Consider the following 16,407-nt stretch of genomic DNA (forward strand, 5'->3'; position numbering starts at 1 on the left):
TATATAAACATGTGCAGGTTCACTGATAGTAAATAAAATGGCTATATTTTTGTGTTGTTGTCATGGTGACCCCTGGTTCCATTCACCACCACTGTAAAGAAATCAGAGCCTATACTTTTCTGTTAATCAAACCACTCAGAATGACTTTGTTTACATCTCAGTGACTGAATTACACAGACAACTTTGAAAAATTGGTCAAAGTCTCCTTAAAATTGTATCACAGCTGGACGTTGCTGCCCTGGACTGAGTTCCACCATGCTGTCTGTCATGGTGTAGCGTTCTGCACTGCTGCTGTTAGTGTCCAATACAGATAAGAAGACAAGGTATTTCTCACAGGCATTAATAATGCTTAGGCTGTCAATAGCAAACCAGTGAACATGATATTTTGATGAGATTTCTGATTTGTATCATTCTTTGGCAGAACCATCCAAAGAGCTATTTTTGCTATAGTTTAAAAAGGCTGAAGATATACACAGTACCTTTCGGTGTACCTCCACACCGGCCCAGCTGGTAAAAGCAGCACAAAAGATTCCACGCTTGTCTGTTATGGCAGCTTTCGAGGCCAAAGCAAAGCTTTTGTAATGATGTAGAAAGCTGTTGTGTTCTGCTCACATGATCTATCTTTTGTAAAAGAATTTGGGAATGCCTCCCAACTCAGGCTGATTCTGGTTGTGTGACTTTTCACACGAGTCCTGCTTCTTTTTCTCCTTCTTCTTGTTTCTTTTTTTTTATTATTATTATTTCAATAAATATGATACACTGATGGTTTGGTTCTCTCATTTTTACTGACCACCCACCACACATTCAGTGTTTGGTCTAATACAGTGGCCTCATCTCATCCTCCTGGATAGAGTTCTACCTTGTTGCCGGTTTCACTTCCAAGCTAAATCGAAGGCCCTGTCCTAAAATAGGTTCTCCTCAAAGATTACACTTTAGTGACCTTGAGGGTGCTAGATCATGGTCTCATATGTCCCACCTCAAATACCCCCACAATAATAATAATAAAAAAAAAAAATACAAACTGTAAAGCAGCACTATGTACGTTTTGGGGATTTGGCGACCTCTCTGGTAGAAACGTGCAACTGCATGCAACATTTCAGGACTTTGGCCCTGTTTCTTGAGCAGGTGAAACTGCTGATTGAAATTAAAAGAGAACTCAGTCAAAACTTGGTGAAGGATGCGTCTTCAGAGGATGTGAATAAGTATAATGTTGATTTTGAGATTATTTGAGACCTAAACATCGAGCCGGACCTTCTTTTTGAGCCATGTGTGTCATGTTAATGCATAAAAACGTACGACGTGGTGTGAAAAACTCCGGGCTCCATGTCTCTGACTTGGTGATGATTATTTCAGGCTGTACAAGGCGAGCACACACTTACCGTATTTCATTAATGATACTTTACATAACGATTCTTTCAGTTTTAACAAGAAGTGCAGCTGGAAAAGTGCTGGAAAAAGGGTAAACAAAGTTTGCAATTCCTTATTATATCCTCTACAGTTATATTTCTGCACTTTTTGGCCTTTCAGGGGCTTTTAATGATTTAAAAAATGTATTTTAGCTCACAAATGATTATCATCTCCCCCGCTTTGGTGGTCAGACAGTTGTCAGATCACCCCCTCCACCAATTTACAGGCATACAAGACCGGACTCAGTCTCTTTGAACGGGGACACACCTATAAAACCCACATTAAGGGTTTCAAAAACACTTGAAAGCAATGATAAAATCTGACAAAAGCGGCATAAAAAGCTAGTAGCGTTTGTCCCAAATAATGCAAAAAACCCCACATTTTTCCAGCTTGTTTTTGCTGCTACACATGCGTATATCTTCATGGCGTGGGGGAGCTTTTTTGGGTGTTAACTATTTATGCTGTTTTTCCCAGGTTTTACTAATTATTTCCAATATGTATCTGAAACTTTAAAATGGCTTTTGGCTTCAGTGTTTTAGGCCTACCTGTGCAAAGAGAAGGAGTCTGGTCTTGAATGACTGGGAATAACTGCCCGGCGGTGTTGCCAGGAAGGCCGTTGAGTGGACAGACTTTCCTAAAATGACTTTTGTTATAAGCTTTTCCATTTATGTTTCAAGCAATGACCTGTCTCCTCCTTTATAACATCTCTGATGTGGTCCTCACCAATGGCTACATGGAGGGCACTCGTGAGTGACCCTTTGGACGCCAAAATTAAGAGTAGGAGCTGCCTAGTACAGCTGTGGGGAACTCAGGTCCTACTCACCCCTTGGAAGACATCTGGCCATTGTTGGTAAAAGTTGAATAAAAATTCACTCTATTAACCACAGAGGAAGAACCACATATGCGCATGACCAACCTGGAAGACATTAAGCGGCAGGTCTCCTCACTAGAAATTCAGGATGTGGCCACTAGAGGGCGCCGCTGTGTGTTGTATATCTTAATGCTGCCGCTAGAGGGCGCCGCTGTGTGTTGTATATCTTAATGCTGCTGCTAGAGGGCGCCGCTGTGTGTTGTATATCTTAATGCTGCCGCTAGAGGGCGCTGCTGTATGTTATATCTTAATGCTGCCGTTAGAGGGCCCTGCTGTGTGTTGTATGTCTTACTGCTGCCGCTAGAGGGCGCTGCTGTATGTTATATCTTAATGCTGCCGCTAGAGGGCGCTGCTGTATGTTATATCTTAATGCTGCCGTTAGAGGGCGCCGCTGTGTGCTGTATATCTTAATGCTGCCGCTAGAGGGTGCCGCTGTGTGCTGTATATCTTAATGCTGCCGCTAGAGGGCGCCGCTGTGTGTTGTATATCTTAATGCTGCCGCTAGAGGGCGCCGCTGTGTGTTGTGTATCTTAATGCTGCCGCTAGAGGGCGCCGCTGTGTGTTGTATATCGTAATGCTGCCGCTAGAGAGCGCCGCTGTGTGTTGTATATCTTAACGCTGCCGCTTAGAGGGCGCCGCTGTGTGTTGTATATCTTACTGCTGCCGCTAGAGGGCGCCGCTGTGTGTTGTATATCTTAATGCTGCCGCTAGAGGGCGCCGCTGTGTGTTGTATATCGTAATGCTGCCGCTAGAGGGCGCCGCTGTGTGTTGTATATCTTAATGCTGCCGTTAGAGGGCGCCGCTGTGTGTTGTATATCTTAATGCTGCCGCTAGAGGGCGCTGCTGTGTGTTGTATATCGTAATGCTGCCGCTAGAGGGCGCCGCTGTGTGTTGTATATCGTAATGCTGCCGCTAGAGGGCGCCGCTGTGTGTTGTATATCTTAATGCTGCCGCTAGAGGGCGCCGCTGTGTGTTGTATATCTTAATGCTGCCGCTAGAGGGCGCTGCTGTGTGTGTTGTGTTTTATCTGTATCAGCTGTGATTCGGTTTCAGCAGCTGCCGCTTCGGTCTTCGCTAACATGGCTGTTTATTGATTAATGTTGACAAATATTGTCGATTACTGGGTGTCGTGTCGGTGTTTATCCCGGATCCGGGTTAAAATCAGATGTTTTTGACCGGAGGAGAGCGCGGAGTGTGAGTGAGTGAGCAGCGAGGACTCGCCGGGTAGCGGCGCGGAGTATTGCTGGGAGCGCAGCCGGGCTCGGGCTCGCTGTCGGCGGTGTGAGGGAGAGGCTGCGCTCGGTCTGCGGTTAGCTCCGGAGCTAAGGCGGTTTAGCAGCGTCACCTTCACTGCAGATACGCTGATCAGCAGGTCTGCCCCGTCCTCTCTGCTGTTTTTTACGCAGTATTACAGGGAATGAGTCACGTACTGTTCTCTATCAGAAGCTGTAACGCCTGTCTTACTTTCCAGGATTTATTGGAAGTCTCGCTGCTGCCGCTGTGGCTCTGATTCGATCAGTTGATGGACTGAGTTAAGGTAAGAGTGCTTAAAGGGAAACTCCATCGACGTTTCAAAATATCTGTTTAATTCAGTGGTTATATGTAAACAAAGTCATTCAGAGTGGTTTGACGGGAAACGGTAGATTTGCTGAGAAACTTACAGACAAAGATTTCTCTACAGTGGCAGTGATGGGAACCGGAGAGAGCTGGCTATGACAACAACACAGATATAGCCATTTTATTTACTATCCAAAACCACCTATATGGGTCTTCTGAGGTTTTATATGTAACTTTGATGATGGTAAAAGAGTGGTCAACCTGAAAAAAAAAACAAAAAACAAAAAAAAAACAAGTTGTCTTTGTGGACTACTTTGCCTTAGAACACCCTTCATGTATCCCTCCGCCATAAATGGGTTAAATGCATTTTAAGCTAAAAGTTTACCATTCGTAACCATGCAATAACTTTCTGTGAGGGAGCTTTTAGAGGTGGACGTCTGGTTCCTATCACCACCACTGTGAACAAGTCTGACTCTTTGTTTACATCTTAACCATTTTATTATGCAGACATTTTGGAAAACTGGTGGAGTTCCCCTTCAGCTCTGAAACTATACAGAAATGCTGGATCTTCAGTTTGCCTGCCTGAAATGTTTCACTCAGCTTAAAACTGACCGCTCAGGCCTTTTTTAAGCTGGGAAATACATGATTAGCAGTAAGGTTGGTCTGTAAGGGTCATCGGGCTGCAGTGGCCTGTTTGTGTTTCTGAATGAACGTTGGATTAAATCACTCGTTCTCCTCATCGTTAAAGGTGCACTCTGGAAAATTTTTAAAAGTTAGCCACTGCTTCATCTACTGAAAAACATGCTTAGTCATGTCCAAAAGTCATATCTCAGTGATTTCTGGAGTGAGATATTCAAGTTTAAACTCCTTTCTGATGATGCGTCTCGAAGGTGGCAGCTGCTTTGGAGTGGCTGCTTGGGGGCAGGTTGTTTTGAAAGTAGGTAGATCACCGATGGCTATCATTACTGCTAGGAAGCTGAATAACACATCTATATTTATTTGCCCCTGATTCTGTATGCTTGTATGACTCGATTGCATAATGCATTCTGGGAATTGGAGTGAGAAAGCACTGATGGATGGATAAACGCAAAAAGGATGAAAAACTCATGACTCAAACTGATGGAGCTGATACAGAATCTAACCTAGCATGACATTTAACACATTGAATGCTAGTGCTCAAGCCGGAATGCCGGAGCTGCTCCACGGAAAAAGGGAAAATACCCAGCTTCGTCGGATTCTGCGTGGGTCGTACTCTTTCTCTGCCAGCCTGATTTGTACGACACTTCTTCTGTGGGATATGAGGGTCAGCGCGGTGCTGTGAAGGTCAGAAACGTCCATTCAGTGCAGCCGTGACGTGGAGATCTGGTACGGTCTGTCGAATCCTGTTGGTTTGTGAGCCGTGCCGTCTACGAGGCCTGCCCGTAACGGGCCGCTGATCTCTGCACTCTCGCTCCGGTGTGTCTTTAACAGTCCTGAAGGGATTAAAGCGCTTTCTCCACGCCTGCTAACAAGATTAGTGAGCGGCTACTTAGGCTGTCAGGGAGGAAGCTCTGCCTGTGCTTCACATGTGAGCCAGGAGTGGACAGTGAGATGATGTCATTCATCTCAATAACAATCACATATCAAGATATGCTTTTTTTTGAGGACTTATAGAAAACAGAGCAACTGTATGAGGCAGATTTACACCAGTTATACGACCTGTTAACAACAGCCAGCTTATAATGACTGTATAAACTGTATAATAACAAAAAGCAGATGGCAGCCCGTTATGACATCATCCTATTTTATTATTTATTTTTACCAATAAGTTCTCTTTCAGTTATTCTTTTTGAGCAAATCTTGTTGTTTTAGTCTTTGTTAAATGTATCACTGCTGCTTTTTTGGTCTCTTTCTGTTCCAAACTTTAGAATAACTAATTTTTTATGTATTATTTTTTCATGAAAATGTCTTTTATGCCACATTGTTAGTCAGTTTTAGGCTCATTCTGACAAAAAATACAAAGACTGCAATGTTTTATTTTTGGTTTATAGAAACAAGCAGTGATTTTTAGTCACATTTCCCAATTTAAGTGACAAAATTCTTATTATTGCCATAAAATTGAACTTTTACATATTAGATGAATCTGAAATTAATGATATTTTCCCTCACATTTTCTTTTTGTAGGCCGTCTGCTGTTTTCAGATGTATTCTAAAGCATATACATTTTTCTACTCATTACCGCAACAAACCGACAGCCATCAAGGTTTTCTTTTGACGTCTTGTTGTTTTGGTTATAAGTTAAACAGCTCCAGATAACACAGTGTTTCCTAATTTTAAAAAAGCACAGTATATTTGGTCTACAGCTGTTTTAAAGGGCTCATGTACTATTTTGGATTTACAGTGATGTCCATTCAGTAATGTTTGTGTGGTTTTATGTAACAAAACCAGCTATAATTTATTTTACTTGACAATTTTTTGCATCACTTTGTAAACAAGCTGTTTGAACACCCGTCTGCCGACAAAGTACATATTTTGCTGAAGTGAAAATTTCACAGGCTTTATTTATTTCCTGTATGTTAAATTCAACAAATAAATAGTAAATTGTGCATTAAGATGTAGAGGTGGGCGATACGGCAGAAATATTGCAATACTTTAAGAAATTTTCATGATACACGATGCGTCATATTTATCTTTCAGACGGAAGAACCAGCAGTGCTGCATTTTTAAAAAATGACATCAAAAACATTGATTTTTATTCAATATTTGGCACTAAATCTAAACTAATTTTGCTCTTTTTTAATGAAACAAACACTGGTCAGCACTGGCAAGTGCTGACGATATACGTGATGTGTTCAGAAATCATATTATATTGTATTGTCACATAATTTATCATGACAGAGATGTATATTGTCAAATTGCCCAGCCCTATTAGCTCTATTAGCCCTGCAGAAATTTGACCACATGCAAACTTTTGCATTTAATTGTATGTAAATAGGCTCTGTTCTGATAGGACAGCCAATCTTTCACCTCATTTGGAAAGCAGTTCGGCCTGAAACCCTCCTCATGACTTCAGTGTGAAGGGGCTAAACCGCTGTAGGCTGAATAGGTGGATATTTTGGTTTTTGTGACATCACAACAATGGTGGGCTGTTATTGCGGCTTAGTTTTCGCTTTGAAAGTTTTACAGTGTTTGCATACTACGGCAAACTCGTTTAACATGAAAGGGACCCTTTAAAACGTATATTTAGTGTATAAAACATGTAATCCTTCTATTTTATTTCATTACCACAATGCATTTACAGCTATTGTGGTCCATCGTTTTATGCAAGCAGTGTAAGACTTTATTCATGTGGTTCACTTTCTTAGCGTTTACAAGACGCTTTATTCCAGAAAATGTGAGCTGTTGAGAGATTTAACAGTTCAAAACAGCACAAATCATTTTCTATCGCATTAAAAAAGCTGAAAGATGATAAATATTGGCAACGAGATGCACAGCAACTCCCTGAGCTCTGAGTAGGTGGACAGATCTGCAGGTAAAACGCAGCTCGTTTTAACCATCCTGCTCTTTCTGTCTCCACTCCCGCGTCCTCTGTGGCGTTCCGCGGTGTCTCGTATCCATAGATAATTCATGTCCCGGGTGTGGTTTATGCATGTGTGCTGCGGTCTGGGCAAGCCGGGGTTAGTCTGAGCATGACGAGAAGCCTCTGCCAGTCACCCAGCTGTGCTCCTGTTGTTGGGTCACGGAGCTGAAATGCCTCCTCGGCCTTTTTTTTTTATGTGTTATTGAACCCGAGCTCTCCACGCCGCTGATATTTGTTCCTGTTCCTGTTTAAACAGAGGTCGGATTATCCTGCGCCGGCTTTGGGGGCATCACGTGAGCTTGTCTCTCTCTCCACGATGACTGCACTCCAATGTCAGCATGCAGGTCCTTGGCTCTGCGTAGGACAAAGTCTGCCCGTGTGATAAGAGAGGAATGCCTGCTCAGGCGTTCCTTGTCAGTGCAGACGTCAGGCCTCTGCCTGAAAAGGTCTTTTTTTTTATTCTGTCTCCTGGCTGTTTGCTCTCTGTGCTGTTCTGCTTTGATGGCTTCGTTGTTGTTTAGGTTGTGAGGCTTACCGGCTTCTCTTTACACGGCTGTGTGCCATTCCGCCTTTGGGCCAGTAAACACTGGAATGAAGGGTGTGGCTCAGACGCCAAAAGAGCCTCACCCATAGCGTGCAGTACTGCTAGCCGATATTGATCAAATTCAGTATTGCGATATCCACCTTAGGCCTGTGCCCCATGATGCTTTGAGTGACTTATGGACAGAAGTTCCTGTGAAGTGTAAACAGCGTTCAAAATAGCCTACTGCATACTGCTTTCGTACCGATTGGGCCCAAAAGTAGTAAGTAGTATGCAGTATGTGACCCACATGAATTTCCCCAATATGCCAGGATGACCTACTACTCTGGCCAAGTACTTCAGCGCACAGGCAGAGCAGTCATCATTATACAGGGTGTTTCTAAAAGATTCATCCCATTTCAAAATGATTTATTTCACTTGTAAATCATTACAGAACAATGCAGTAAACTGTAAATGGTTTAAATGAGCATAAAGTTTATTATGTAATTGTACAAGTGTTCAGTATGAACCTCCTCCAGCTGTACAGACAACATCAACGCCATAGTCAAATTTATCCCATACTCGATTGAGCGTGTCGGGTGTCACTGCACTCACGGCTCTTTCAATGCGTTTTTGGAGCTCATCCAGTGTTGTTGGGAGTGGCACATAAACAGAATCCTTAACGTCCCCCCACAAAAAAAGTCACAAGGCGTGAGTTCTGGTGATGCTGGTGACCGTTTTCTTGGAGCTGTTGGTACCAACGATGAATGCTCTGAGCTGTTGGGCGTTCACTGCTGTACTGACAGTCAGAAACTCTATGACCCCCTCTTTCAGTTGGATTGTGATTGGTTCCTAGGCGCCTCACGGTTGTGAAAATATGGCGCTTTTGAAAATTAATGAAATTGGATGAATCTTTTTGAATCACCCTGTATACTGTGTCCCAAAATGCAATGCAGTCATTTCAGGAGGACGTAACCACCTGGTTTGCTCCGAACAGTTTAATTAGCCCCATTTTCAGTGTTTTATGGATGCTTGAATGAAAGCTGCTGCTTTCTCTGCTGCTCTTGAGGTGTATTTAAATTTGCCTATTTAATAAAGTTAACTTAATTCATAGATAACATAATTTAATAAAGTTGGTCTCAACCACACAATCCACTCAGCATCAGCTTTTCAGGCTCGTGTGTAGAGTCTCACTGTGTATTATTCCGTCAAACTAGCTTACATCACCAACTACTAATGTATTGAAAATGAAACGACTGATCTTTTTAGCAAACGGAGGAAAACAGGTGTATTTGGACACTAAGACTGGGAAATATGACAATATTTACTGTTGTTCTGATGATACTATATGTTAACAACAGTATTATACAGTGTGTAATATAGTAGGGTGCCATTTCAGATGCTAAACCCTATGTTTGTTAAATGCTAACAACATCTTAACATGATAGAAACATGAGAATAATTAAAAATATAAATAATATTTAATGTTGGGATGCTAAAATACTTTTAGGCCGATGTTTGTAATCGATATGTCAACAGAAACCTGAACCTGTGTGAGAGAAATACTTTCGTTGGAGGATCCTATTTATGGCTAACACGAATTGCTAACGCTAATGAAGTCATTTCAGTCATTTCAGACTTTTCAGTTTTGTTTACACTCAATCGCCGGCACAAAATCATAAAGCAATGCCATTAAAAAGCAACATTTCATGTAAAAATCTGTTAACTTGATTTTTTTTCTTAAATCCAGTGCAGAATGCTCCTCATATGCTATGTTAGCACCAAGCTAGCAGAGTTAGCTCAGCATTATGCTGGATTTTGAGGTCACCTCTAGTTTAAATAGACATTTTATGCTCTTGACAGACACACAAATAACATTATTTGCTTTGTATGTTCTGGTTTTTGAAGTAACTCATTCTTTAAAAGACTGAACTCAAAATATGTCTTTTGTTTTTAGCGTTAGCCGGTTAGCTGGTTAGCTTTCTGCTGTGCCTGCTCTAGTGGGGGCAGAAATAGCCAGTTATAAAGAGCATATAAAGTGTTAAGAAGTTAAAGAGAGTCTGTTAGCATCAACCAGTGATGTTTAACTGGCAGTTTGTCATCTGGTTGGATTTTATGAGCTCAGATTTCAATGCTACAACTGGGCTTTTTTCAAGGAGTCACTATGAAGCTACATTCACGTGTCTGCTCTGCACTTTCTTGACAGATTTATGCTCGTAACATTGCTGTTAGTGTCCAAGTTTTAGTTTCACTCAGCTGTAGAGACAGTTGCAAAATACTTGATGTCCCAGAAATGTTTCAGAGACGTTTAAAGGGACACAAAATGATAACAAATACGCACATTTTTCATGACTTAGCTGAACTGGTGATAAACGACAGCCCCATTTCCCAGCTGCATATTTTGGCCTTAATCTCGAAGTACACCACTCACGTGAAAAATAAGATGGATAGGGATCTTATTGATTAACCGACACATACATAGATGCTTGATCAATGCTATTGGCTAAAAAAGTGAGTCTAATTTTACATCATTTCCAATAAATGGTAAAATAGTTCTAAATCCTAAAAATGTACATTTTCTTTTGGGACTATTTTGCCTCACAACCCCCTGCGTGTATTTCTCCGCCATGAATGGATTTTATAATATAATATATAACCTATAACCTTTTTAAAAAATGTCTCAGACAATGTCTGGTTCCTATCACCACCCCTGTGAACAGTTCTGACTCATTGAGTTTCCTTAAAACAGAGCATTTCACCCCAAACCATTCAGAATGTCTTTGTTCACATCTAATTTAATTATGCAGGAATTTTGAAGATTTGGTGGAGTTCCCCTTTAAGTGTGTTTTGCTATCAGTACAGTTAAAACTGATGTCAGTACAGTGATTTATTGCTTAGCTCTAGGAGGCACCTGACTTTCTTGTTTGTGGTGGTCACTCTGAGCTGCACGTGTGACCGTGCCGGAGGCAGGAGCGTGGTGGTCCTGTGATAAGAATGGAGGTCTTTGTGCGTGTGCAGCGAGGGGGAATGGAGGAACGGTGCTCAGCTCCTTTACAACGACCACATTGTGTTACGGAGGCTGCGGCGGTGCTGAGGGAGACGGCCACTTGGGAACCAGCTCAATAATCAGACTGGCCCATTTTATGGCCCAGTTTGGTGGAGAGGAGAGGAGAGGAGAGTGGGCTTTGGGCTTTTGGGGATGTCCCTCTGCAGCGTCCTACTTCGTCAGAGCCAGGAGTGCAGAAACGTGCGCAGACTAGATCCATGTGAAACGTGGAGCTGCTGAGTCTTTTCACTCTGTGTGGCTTTTAGAGATATTTCTATTGAGTCTTATGAACCAGGACTGGGTGTTAGGGTGTATTTTTGGGTTTGCAGGCAGCAGCTCTGAATTTTTGGAGCTTTTATTTACTGCTGAATTGTATTCATTTGATCAGATTTCTTGAACGTAACACTGGTAAACCCTTTTTCCGTGGCATATCTTTACTGTAAAAACCAAAATTTCAACATTTGAAGCCACACTGACAAGGATTTTAAAAATGATTGGACAGATGTTCAGATTTGACCAACAAATTTCAAGTTGATATTTGATTACATAGTTTTTGAACTCCGGAAGAGCAGGTAGTGTAGGCGACGCTGAACAAAGTACCTGCATTTTATTTGTTTTGCTGCATTTGTAACCATTTAAAAAAAAAATTAATTTCTCCACAATGACAATTTAAATAGATTTAGTCCATTTTTACCTTTATTCTTAATGTGTTGGCACAAGGCGATATTAAAATTATCCATCGGCCTGCAGTTTTCATATTGATGCGTCCCTAAAAATGTATAATTTGGGAATTTGTGTAACTTATAAATATTGGGAAGGTTGGAATCCCCTCTCCTCCCCTGGAAGTTAGGCCCACTACATATAAATGTGTATTAAGAATATATATTAATGCAAAAACACATTTCTCTTTCAAAAATAAACATATTTTAAAATACACATTTCAGTGCTTAACAAGCATAACCAACTTGTAACTGTGTAAACTGGGCATGTTTCAGTGCTTATCCTGCTTAACAAGCAGACTTGAAAGAGGACGGTCTGATTTGTTTCCCCCCCTGTTTTCCACCATTTCTCCCCTGTGAGTTTCTTTTTCTTCACCACAGGTTCACCCCATTTATTTGATTAGCGCCTTAGCGCCACCATGTGAAGTCATGAAGTAGTGAATCTGGTAAAACCTATTTAAGGGGGAGTCTGTTTAAAGTGTTTACTGCGCGTGTGTTTTAATAAATAGATCGATATTTGGCGCCAGTGTATTTATAACATCACCAAAGAAAGCAATACGATATATTGCCGTATCAATACTTTATCCCACCCCTATTGGGCACATTAGCTACTACATAGCGAAACCCTAGCAACCCCCTGGTTACAATAGTGAAACCCTAGCAACCCCCTGGTTACAATAGCGAAACCCTAGCAACCACCTGGGATACCATAGCGAAACCCTAGCAATCACCTGGGATACCATAGCAGCCACCGAAAATACTATAGTAACTACCTGGAAACACTCTAGCAACCATCTTGGAATTGACCAGCCCACGCTTGGCATTGGGCATGTTGACCTTAGGCCAGGGGACGTCAACCCAGCCATGTTGTCCTTTCAACAAAATCAAACCACCTTCAGAGCCACGACATTTTATGTCCATTTTACCATCTTGGCTGTAAATATGTCTCAGTATGTGCTGATGTTCTAGTAAAGGATGAAAAATATATTATAAATGAAAACTTTACTTACTTTGCTCTACTTTAAGCTTCAGCTCAGCTATAGCGGCTTTTCTCGCATCTCCAGCAGGAAACTTTCCCTCAAAAGTAGAACAGTTTCTTGTAAAATGGCTCTCAACGTTCGAGTTTTTACGAGGCTGAAGTCGCTTCTCATTCGCCAGCTTCCTGCTTGAATTTTCCCGTTCCACCTTAAATGGTGCCTGATGCGCCAGAATGTAACTGCTGCACCATTTAAGGTGGAACCGGAAACTGACTTCAGCTTTGTGCCTTTTTAGTGTTTGACAGTTTCTCGTTGCTGATTAAACATATCAGGAAACCAGCTGGAGTGATTATGACTCCATGTGATGAGTAAACATCAGATTCATGGTACATGGAGTACAAAGAACTAGATGTCTTTTAATGTATCTCATGGACCAGCCAGTGATTCAGAACATTGTATTTCCCTGAGCAGTGAGATGAATGACGGTGGAAAAGTCCTCTCCACCATCTGATCACCACCCTCTGCTCGCTGTCCTCACACACATTATGGATCATATAATACGGCAGATTCATTTTCAGATGCTTGCTGCTTTGGGCCCGGCTGGGGTACAGAGCTATATTAAGACTGTCCTACGCACACCTGAGTGGCCAGTGCAGCCGGATCGGTTACGGTTTTAGGTGAAGGTGACCTGAGCTAGCGCCATCTGCTAGCACTGAAAACGTGGCCCCTGAAAACTCTGCTCTTTTTGACCAGCCTGTGTTCTTTAATCTTTCATAAGTGTTCAGTTTCATGATGGATTCAGTTAAAATTCACTCCGTCTTTGCTCAGCGCCTGACCGGCAGAGCCAGTTTAGCCAGATGCTAACGTTGATTAAGGCCCCTTCAGTGACCCTGTGGCCTTGACCATCTGTCTGCGCAGATGGCTAGTGGGGTGATGCTCATGTTCCTTGTGGAAGTTCACATCTTCTTTGACTTTTTTAGTTTTAGACAGATTTTTAGAAAACTCTCTTTCACAGTATCGCTAATGCTACTCAGGCTAGTTTATAGCAGTTCAAACCATATGTTTCCTGTTAGGGCTGAACAGTATGACGATATTTATTACTATTGTGATGAATTACATCATACTGTGTCATAATATGCTTTTCTGAGCATGTTGTGAATATCATAAGTACCTAAGAACACTTCTCAGCTGTGTGTTTGATTAATAAGACAGCATAATTAGTCTGGTTTTATTGGATTTAGTGTAGCCATGAATGTAAATTGTTGAATATAAATCATTGTATACATTGTTTTTTATCGTATTTTTTAAACATTGCACTATTTGGTCTTTTTCAAATTTATCACTGTCAAAAAATATACACTCAGTGAGCACTTTATTAGGAACACCTCCTTGTATCTACACTCATTGTCCATTTTATCAGCTCCACTTACTATATAGGAGCACTTTGTAGTTCTACAGTTACAGACTGTAGTCCATCTGTTTCTCTGCATACTTTGTTAGCCTGTTCTTCAGAGGTCAGGACCCCCACAGGACCCCCCCAGAGCAGGTATCATTACTGATGTGGTGGTGTGAGTGGATCAGACACAGCAGTGCTGCTGGAGTTTTTAAACACCTCAGTGTTTCTGCTGGACTGAGTGTAGTCCATCAACCAACCAACCACTGCTGAAGGACTCGAGGATGACCAACACAAACTGTGCAGCAGCAGATGAGCTATCGTCTCTGACTTTACATCTACAAGGTGGACTGACAGGGTAGGAGTGTCTAATAGAGTGGACAGTGAGTGGACACAGTGTTTAAAAACTCCAGCAGCACTGCTGTGTCTGATCCACTCGTACAAGCACAACACACACTAACACAGCACCACCACGTCAGTGTTACTGCAGTGCTGAGAATGATCCACCACCCAAATAGTACCTGCTCTGTGAGGGTCCATGGGGGTCCTGACCACTGAAGAACAGGGTAAAAGGGGGCTAACAAAGTATGCAGAGAAACAGATGGACTACAGTCTGTAACTGTAGAACTACAGAGTGCACCTATATGGTCAGTGTCAAAATAAAAGTCCTTTGTTGTCGGTCGTGCCGCATGACATTTGAAGACATTTTTGCAACATGATGCAAGACATGGTTCAGACATAAAGTCGTGTCATACTATATTCATTTTATATAACTAAATTACTTTTTTAAAATAGTATACTTAATCCGCAGTGGTATGCAAAAGTTTAGGCACCCCGGTCCAGTGACACGTTTTGTTGATTTTCTAAGGGAAGAGAAGTCAACATGTCGTCTACAGGGATTTTAATTCACAATTACTGCTGAATTTAACACATTGGGGGGAAAAAACATACATTGTGGTCTGTGCAAAAGTTATGGCTCATGTAATATTTAATATTTACATTTTTTTCCAGCAATTGTGCACCAAAAATTTGCTGCCATATTTAAGTTTGTTCACCTAGAAAATCAACAAAAGAGGTAATCCAGTTGCATATGATTGTGTAGTTGGACGGTCGCACCACCTGACATTTTTACACCTTGGTGGGGCATAAAATTAATGTTATTTTGCTGCAATGAAAATGTATTTACATACAGGAGGGGTTGTAGAATAATGTGATATCATGAATTAATGTGATTTTTTTTTTTTTTTAATAAGAAAATGTTTGACTCACACAGAATACATGCTTTTATTTTCACATTAAGGGACACAGCATTTTTACAGGCAATATAATAGCAGAAATGGCTGAAATGTCCTTTGTATCTGTTTTGTAGGCTGATGTCAGGTTGCTGGTGGTTTTTCTGAGCACGCTCTGTACTCGTTCCCAGAGACAGTTTAATGTGGAGTGAGTAACATCTCGATTACTCATCGTACTGAATCCACTGCTGCCGGTAATTTCGGTGCCCTCAGTGTTCTGTTTCTGCACTGGTAGGGGTGGGCCGTCAGGGGGCCGGGCACCGGCACTCCATCAAATATTAACCCACCTGCTTTTCCCATCGCTGCGTGCGGTGGGCTTCTTCATCAGCACAAGGACGAGGCACGTGTTCGAGTGCCGTTTGCTCTTATCCACTTTTATGGCTGACTAACTCATTTTACCAGCAGTTACATAAATTACATTCCTCTGAAGGTGAACTGAGCCACAGCACGTTTTTCTGAATGGCACTAAGAGGATGCTGGAGTGAGTTTGGTGCCAGGTTGAGATTATAGCGCGATCAGAGAGCAGCAAGTGGAATGCCTGTTTTAATTTCATAGAGCTTCCTAATGATCTGTGAAAGCTCGTTTGTGGAATGAGGTTTCAGAGGCTCACAGCAGAGTCGGTGTGGCCTGATGCAGACTGTGAAATCAGCTTTGGAGAGGAAGTAGATCTCGAGTGCTGTTGTAGGGAGTCTAAATGGTGCTGTTTTACAGTATGAGCAGTGTAGCGTTTATCCACCAGGCAGGGCAGAACGCACAGTGTGGTACAAGTCATGTGATCACAAATTTGGTATTGACGTTGCTGTTAACATTGTTACCTGAGTACCTGCTCTTACCCTTCATGTCGGGGTGCCAAACAGTACAGATGGAGCTAGAAAATGGTGCAGACCACAGAGCTGTCAAACACTCAGTAGCAGTAACGCTAACCAGTCAGCACTCAGTTGCAGTAATGTCAACCAATTAGCACTCAATAGCAGCAATACTCGCCAGTCAGCATTCAGTAGCAGTAAAGCTTTCCAATCAGCACTCAGAGGCAGTAATCCTAGCCAGTCAGTTCTCAGTAGCAGTA

General features: G+C 41.9%; 1 protein-coding gene across 3 annotated transcripts in view; it reads left to right on the plus strand.

Moving 5' to 3' along the window:
- The first annotated feature begins 3,290 nt into the window (after positions 1 to 3,290).
- ccser2b (coiled-coil serine-rich protein 2b) overlaps positions 3,291 to 16,407 on the plus strand; it is a 105,692-nt gene continuing 92,575 nt past the window's right edge. For 2 of the 3 annotated variants that reach the window (XM_036573164.1, XM_036573166.1), the window contains exons 1-2: positions 3,291 to 3,650; positions 3,750 to 3,815. The gene's annotated coding sequence lies outside the window, so the exon portion shown is untranslated. Of the gene's footprint in view, positions 3,651 to 3,749; positions 3,816 to 7,535; positions 7,841 to 16,407 lie in introns of those variants that run through there. The other variant, XM_036573165.1, reaches the window with a different exon arrangement.

Source organism: Colossoma macropomum, unplaced genomic scaffold (genome assembly GCF_904425465.1).
Source record: "Colossoma macropomum unplaced genomic scaffold, Colossoma_macropomum, whole genome shotgun sequence".
NCBI lineage: Eukaryota > Metazoa > Chordata > Actinopteri > Characiformes > Serrasalmidae > Colossoma > Colossoma macropomum.